This window comes from Osmerus eperlanus, chromosome 11 (assembly GCF_963692335.1).
Source record: "Osmerus eperlanus chromosome 11, fOsmEpe2.1, whole genome shotgun sequence".
Lineage (NCBI taxonomy): Eukaryota > Metazoa > Chordata > Actinopteri > Osmeriformes > Osmeridae > Osmerus > Osmerus eperlanus.
This window is the reverse complement of record NC_085028.1, coordinates 16,276,546-16,284,045: the sequence shown is the minus strand read 5'-3', so window position 1 is coordinate 16,284,045 and position 7,500 is coordinate 16,276,546. Positions and strand designations below refer to the sequence as shown.

At 49.6% G+C, this 7,500-nt stretch overlaps 1 protein-coding gene across 1 annotated transcript in view; it reads right to left on the bottom strand.

The window, feature by feature from the left end:
• The window catches only part of lekr1 (leucine, glutamate and lysine rich 1), a 24,512-nt gene extending 17,644 nt beyond the window's left edge, over positions 1-6,868 (bottom strand). The window contains exons 1-2 of the mRNA XM_062472971.1: positions 6,778-6,868; positions 4,126-4,329 (exon numbers count right to left, since the gene is read on the bottom strand). The gene's annotated coding sequence lies outside the window, so the exon portion shown is untranslated. The remainder of the gene's footprint in view (positions 1-4,125; positions 4,330-6,777) is intronic.
• Between the last annotated feature and the right edge of the window lie 632 nt (positions 6,869-7,500).

Genomic DNA, 7,500 nt, shown 5'->3' with positions numbered 1-7,500 from the left:
CCTAGTGTCTCTCTATCTCCCTTTGCCTGTCTGTCTGTCTGTCTGCCTGCCCTAGTGTCTATCTCCCTTTGCCTGCCTGTCTGTCTGTCTGTCCTAGTGTCTCTCTATCTCCCTTTGCCTGCCTGTCTGTCTCATTCTTTCTCAGTGTAACTTAATCTCCAGACCTTCTCAGGTCAAGTAGCTCAGCCGGATTCACAGGGATTAGAGCAGAGTGTGTCTCGCTTTAGCTGTTCGTGTGTGTGAGAATGAGAAGACATGATAACTCCCAAATGTTTACAACAGAACTATTTTGAGAGACCGAATGTAACAGGTTCTTCGCATAATGAATCTTCGAAGCAACAGACTCTACATGAATCCATGCAAGGGCAGCACAGCAATCTTGTTTGGAAGAAATTACAAAAATGGGCTGACCACACATCCTTCAGCCTCTTCTCCCCTTTACCTTCACTCCCTGTTTGTTTCCATCTCTGTTCCATCGTCTGTTTTCTTCACCCCTCTTCCTCCCTTCTCTCTCTCTCTCTCTCTCTCTCTCTCTCTCTCTCTCTCTCTCTCTCTCTCTCTCTCTATTTTATATTTAACCCTTGTGTTATCTTCGGGTCATTGTGACCCTTCAGTCATTGTGACCCCCCCATGTGTTGCGACAACTTTACCTCATACAAAAACAAAGTGAAGCATTTTCTTTTAACCGTCGGGCTGTCTCACACCCCCCACAGCGCGAAGGTTAAAAGAAAATGCTTTTTATTGGTTTTTGTATTGGGTAAAGTTTTCGCAGAACAACGACGGCAGCACAAGGGTTAAAACTACATGTTTACCATATGCACCTTCCTGTCATAGTATATTCCTTGTTTGTGCAAACTTACTTAGCGAATAAAGCTGTTTCTGTTTCTGATTCTTGTCTTGTGCCCCTCAGTGACCCGCCGGTCAATGTGTGAAGCCTCATGATATTTCTGTCAAGGAAAGCTGCTTGTCTGTCTCTTGTTAATGACTTGATCCATGTGTTTATGCTAATCGGGCACAACACGCGCACACACACCACTAAAGGACCGATCTGATCATTTAAGCAGCTGGGATTGTTGAGCATTCTCCTACTGTCTGATACTAACGTAAACATGAGAGTGAAAGCTAGCTGACGGTCTTGGACTGGGACACTGTTTACTAGGGCGTCAGGCCCCAAGGTGAGCTCTGATGCAGGTCAGAGTTCAAAGTCTGACTATGTAGTCAGGGAGTCAGGTGGCTGAGCGGTGAGGGAATCGGGCTAGTAATCCGAAGGTTGCCAGTTCGATTCCCGGTCACGCCAACTGACGTTGTGTCCTTGGGCAAGGCACTTCACCCTACTTGCCTCGGGGGGGAATGTCCCTGTACTTACTGTGAGTCGCTCTGGATAAGAGCGTCTGCTAAATGACTAAATGTAAATGTAATGTAAATGTATGGAAATAGTTTCCTGGAACAAGGTGGAGACAAGCACAAGCACAAGGATAGAGAACCTTGTGGTTGCTCCAGCTGACAACATCCTTCAAAAAAGGCATTTTGTACGTATCAAGTAAATCATTCGTGTTAAGTTGATGTGTGTGAGTACGGTATGTCGCCCCCCTGCAACACTAATCCTTCTGGAGAGATCAGATCACTGTCAGACCTCTCTTAATACAGCCCCCCCCCCTCCACCCACCCACCCCCACCCCCCTGCTAGAACGTAAGCCCTCCCACTACATCCCTGTGTGTGTTGAGCGGGGGGGGGGGGGGGGGGTGCACGCAAGGGCTTTGGGAGAGCCCCATGGCCTGTTTAAATAGTCATTCTCTTCTGAAGAAAGAAAGATTGACTAAAAACATTGACAGACAGAGAGAGACAGAGACATAGAAAGACAGAGAGACAGAGACAGACAGAGAGAGAGAGACAGACAGACAGAAACAGAGAGAGAGAGACAGAGAGAGACAGAGAGAAACAGAGAGAGAGACAGAGAGAGAGAGAGAGAGAGAGAGAGACCCTTGGGGAGCTGGAGCGTGTGAATCCCTCCCTCAGGAGGAAGTCTGGGCGGATTAGAGAGAGGAATGATGGGTAAGTCTGTGAGCACTCTCTCTCTCTCTCACGCCAGCCAGCTTACTAGACGGTGTGTGTGTGTGCGTACAGTGTGTGTGTGTGTGTATGTGCGTGCGTACAGAGTGTGTGCATGCTGTGAAATGCCCTACTAGAGACAGGATGCTCTCCATATGTCCATTCATCATTTTGACTATATGGATGTAATCTTTACCCCTCATATGTTATATACAATACTCATCAGTCACTAAACTCATTTGGATTCTTACTAAACGGAAATCAAATGTAAAATGTAATTTATTACTGTGTGCTAATCCAATCACACACATATTACACACTTTAGGAAAACTGGGATAACCAGCGTGTAAAGAGTTTTACACATGAATCCATGAAGATTAAACAAAGGAATAAAGCTCACAAAAGCAACAGAAGAAGAAGTGTAAGATTTTCCACACAAAACTGAGAGACAAAAAGGAGAGAGAGCAAAAAACTGAGCGAGACAGAGAGAGAGGACAGAAAGATATACTGTTATGGTACTACTGTATATCCCCCTGATATCCATTTACTAGAAGCTTCTGTTATCTGACGTGCACTGTGGCTTCCTGACCACGAGGCAGGACGCTCTCAAAAAATTCCAGAACACTGGGGTCAGATGGCTGAGTGGTTAGGAATCGGGCTACGAATCAGAAGGTTGCTGGCGTTGTGTCCTTAGGCAAGGCACTTCACCCTACTTGCCTCTGGGGGGGGAATGTCCCTGTACTTACTGTAAGTCGCTCTGTATAAGAGCGTCTGCTAAATGACTAAATGTAAATGTAAATAAGAGCGTCTGCTAAATGACTAAAATGTAAAGTCCCTCAAATTCTTCCACTAACCTCTCCGAACTCTCAATGATGTATGGCATCAGTCTCTCTAACTCCTTCTTTCTCTCTCTCTCTTTGTCTGCTTGCTATTATTGCCGGCAAGTGGCAACTAAAGAGTGTGAGTGTTTAGTGAGACAGAAAGACTGCGAGTGTGTGTGTGTGTGTGCGTGCGCGCGTACGTGTGTGCGTGAGACTTCTCTGACCCTGGCAGTGTGCATGCGAGAGCCAGACAGCGTGTGAAGCAACTGCTGCAACCACAGTCACAGCCTCTCTCTCCCTCCCTTCATCCCTCCATCCCTCCCTCCCTTTCTATCTCCCTCCCTTCCTCCAGCCCTACATTGGAGGACATCAACAGGGCCATTGTGTGGCTGGTGCTGGACCACTAGGGTGAAAGACAGTGTTTGTTCTAATTATTCTTAGACTGGCCGACACAGGCTGGCATTGCAGAAGGGTAGACAGGGGTTTCGGAGGGTAGAGGGAGAGGAGGGGGTGGGGACAGGAAGTGGGCAGACAGGGGGGAGGGGGTACGGTGGGTTGATCACAAAGGGCACAGAATGTCCTCGAGCGGGTCAGCAAAGGTCCGTGACAATGGCCAAACCTCTCTGTTTTATGAATGGAAAACCAAAGCCACCTTGGAATGTGGTGTGTGTATGTGTGTGTCAAGGCTGCTTTGCTGTGTGGGTGTTTGTGGGTGTGTGTGGCAAATGGGCTACAGACAGTACAGTCAGCAATCAATCCTTCCCTCTGGTCTCTACAGTAAGCATGAACACACACATTGACCCCAGGCAAGAGTTCAATTAAGGACACAGCATAGAATAACGCTGGTTCTGTCTCTCTCTCTCTTCCTGTTTTTTTTCCGCTGGCTCTATTTAGAAGTCCCTGTTTCCCCTAACACTGTCCAACACTCACAGACATTAGAAGTTTCAACTAAAGTAAAACACACAGACAGATAGAATGAGACAGAGAGAGGTAGAGTGTGAGAAAGAGGGAGAGATAGAGAGAAAAAAGGGAGAGAGGGAGGGAGAGAGAGCAAGGTGTTGTATGCTTGCATAATACAGTGAGCCTTGTCCCAGCCGTGTATTATATGGTCACTGCCTTCATAGAAAGAACATTGTATTAGGGCTTTATCCCCAGACTGTACACCTTGTCCCCAAATTAAACTGTCTACACACACACGCACACACACACACAAGCACAGAGGGTGTGATGTGATTGGACCAGAGCAGTAATAACCTATTCGTCCTTAGCTCTCTGTTCTCCTGTTGGATATGGTCCAGGGCTCTCCTTAATGATGTCACTTCCTCCTCAGCCAAGGAGCACTTCCGGCTCGCCTCTTCCTCCTTCTGTTGCCATGCCAACAGCTGCTTTCCCAAGGAGTCACATTTTTGTTGACATAATGACCAGCTTTCCTCCTTCGCACTCAGCTCCCCCGACAACCTGTGGAGGGGGAGGAGCAGATGGGACTCCACGACTCATAACACACACGTGCGCTCGCACACATACACACACACACACTCTGACAGGATTCTACAGTATCTACCCACACAGTGGGCAGGTAGGCACGTGTTCATATCTTGTAAATCTTACACAAAACATACGCACACACACACACACATGCCTGTGTCAGGTATGCATGTGCTGATAGAATGATCCAGAAGCTAACCTCCCTGTACCAACTGTGCTGGTACAGGGAGAGACAGGAGAGGAGGTGTCATGGTAACTGTGCTGGTACAGGGAGAGACAGGAGAGGAGGTGTCATGGTAACTGTGCTGGTACAGGGAGAGACAGGAGAGGAGGTGTCATGGTAACTGTGCTGGTACAGGGAGAGACAGGAGAGGAGGTGTCATGGTAACTGTGCTGGTACAGGGAGAGACAGGAGAGGAGGTGTCATGGTAACTGTGCTGGTACAGGGAGAGACAGGAGAGGAGGTGTCATGGTAACTGTGCTGGTACAGGGAGAGACAGGAGAGGAGGTGTCATGGTAACTGTGCTGGTACAGGGAGAGACAGGAGAGGAGGTGTCATGGTAACTGTGCTGGTACAGGGAGAGACAGGAGAGGAGGTGTCATGGTAACTGTGCTGGTACAGGGAGAGACAGGAGAGGAGGTGTCATGGTAACTGTGCTGGTACAGGGAGAGACAGGAGAGGAGGTGTCATGGTAACTGTGCTGGTACAGGGAGAGACAGGAGAGGAGGTGTCATGGTAACTGTGCTGGTACAGGGAGAGACAGGAGAGGAGGTGTCATGGTAACTGTGCTGGTACAGGGAGAGACAGGAGAGGAGGTGTCATGGTAACTGTGCTGGTACAGGGAGAGATGTTCTCCCCGTTCTTTGGCCAGGATGGGGGAGCATGGAAGAATGGATCCATGCAAAGTAGTGTTTCCATGGTAGCACGTGCAAGATTTCCTAATGTAGGATACACACTGCATGTGCCTGAGAACAAAATCTAATCCTGTGTGTGTGTGTGTGCCTTCCTGTCAACGTACATGTACAAATATTTCAGGCATGTGTAGGTGTGTGTGTTTGTGTGTGTAGTTGTCTGTGTGTTTGTGGTTGTGTGTGTTTGTGGCTGTGAAAATAGCCCCCTGGGCCAGCTCATAAGGCCTTCCATCTGTCTGCGGGAGTCACAGTTGTGTCACTGACACTCCACACCCCCTCTGATCTTCACAGCACAGAGGCAGGGGCCCTCACAGTCACTGATACTGACACCACCCCCACCCTCTCCCCCAGCCTCACCCCCAGCCCATGTATCAGAGAGAGGATAGGGAGATGAGGGAGGAGGAGAGGGCAGGAAGAAGGAGAGGAGAGATGGGGAGGAGGAGAGGGCAGGGAGAAGGAGAGGAGAGATAGAGAGGAGGGGATCAGCTCTGCTGTCCCTGTTTCCAGGGCAAACACATCAGCAGGGGCCCAGGGCCAAGTGTATCCTACCAGGGTGTATCCTACCAGGGTGTGTCCTAGCAGGGTGTATCCTAGCAGGGTGTGTCCTAGCAGGGTGTGTCCTACCAGGGTGTGTCCTACCAGGGTGTGTCCTACCAGGGTGTATCATAGCAGGGTGTGTCCTACCAGGGTGTATCCTACCAGGGTGTGTCCTACCAGGGTGTATCCTACCAGGGTGTATCCTAGCAGGGTGTGTCCTACCAGGGTGTATCCTACCAGGGTGTATCCTACCAGGGTGTGTCCTACCAGGGTGTATCCTACCAGGGTGTATCCTACCAGGGTGTATCATAGCAGGGTGTATCATAGCAGGGTGTGTCCTAGCAGGGTGTATCCTAGCAGGGTGTATCATAGCAGGGTGTGTCCTACCAGGGTGTGTCCTACCAGGGTGTGTCCTACCAGGGTGTGTCCTACCAGGGTGTATCATAGCAGGGTGTATCATAGCAGGGTGTATCATAGCAGGGTGTATCCTACCAGGGTGTATCCTACCAGGGTGTATCCTACCAGGGTGTGTCCTACCAGGGTGTATCCTACCAGGGTGTGTCCTACCAGGGTGTATCCTACCAGGGTGTATCCTACCAGGGTGTGTCCTACCAGGGTGTATCCTACCAGGGTGTATCCTACCAGGGTGTATCCTACCAGGGTGTATCCTAGCAGGGTGTATCCTAGCAGGGTGTGTCCTAGCAGGGTGTATCCTAGCAGGGTGTGTCCTAGCAGGGTGTATCCTACCAGGGTGTATCCTACCAGGGTGTATCCTAGCAGGGTGTATCCTACCAGGGTGTATCATAGCAGGGTGTATCCTACCAGGGTGTATCCTACCAGGGTGTATCCTACCAGGGTGTGTCCTACCAGGGTGTATCCTACCAGGGTGTATCCTACCAGGGTGTATCCTACCAGGGTGTATCATAGCAGGGTGTGTCCTACCAGGGTGTGTCCTACCAGGGTGTGTCCTACCTGGTAAGGGAGTCTCTCAGCTGCTCCTGTATGTGTGTCTGCTGGGACAACTGCTCCTCCCGCTGTCTGGTCTCCTGCCTGCACACACACAAGCACAGACTTCAACAGTGTGTGTGTGTGACTCTGATCCAAAAAGGAGCAAATCAATTATAATCAAACTGCAAAGCAACTGCATTCTAATTCTTGGTTTGCTTGTGTGTGCATGGCGTGTGTTACACACAGACGAAGAGCTACACTAACACCAAGCACCTTGCACACACACAACAATCGCTTCATCACACTCAGACACACATAAACACACACACATCCTTGTCCTAACCCTTCTAACCCTGTCCACTTCTCAGTCTAATCCCCTCTCTGGCAGCACGATCAGTCCATGTGTGTGTGTGTGTGTGTGTGTGAGAGTGTGTTGGCTGTCTAGCCCAGTGACCTTGCTGCCACACGCGATGAGACTCCACTGAAAGAGTTCGCATGTCTGAACCCAGCCAGCAAGGGAGATAGATGGAGGGAGGGAGGGAGGGAGGGAGGGAGAGGGAGGGAGGGATAGGGAATGGAGGGAGAGGATGAGAGAGAGAGGATGAGAGAGGATAAGAGAAAAATATCTCGATAGAGATACAGTAGATAGAGATCGAGAGATATATAGATAGAGAGGTAGAGACAGAGAGATAGCGATAGAGAGAGAGGTAGAGAGATAGAGAGAGACAGAGATAGAGAGAGGATGAG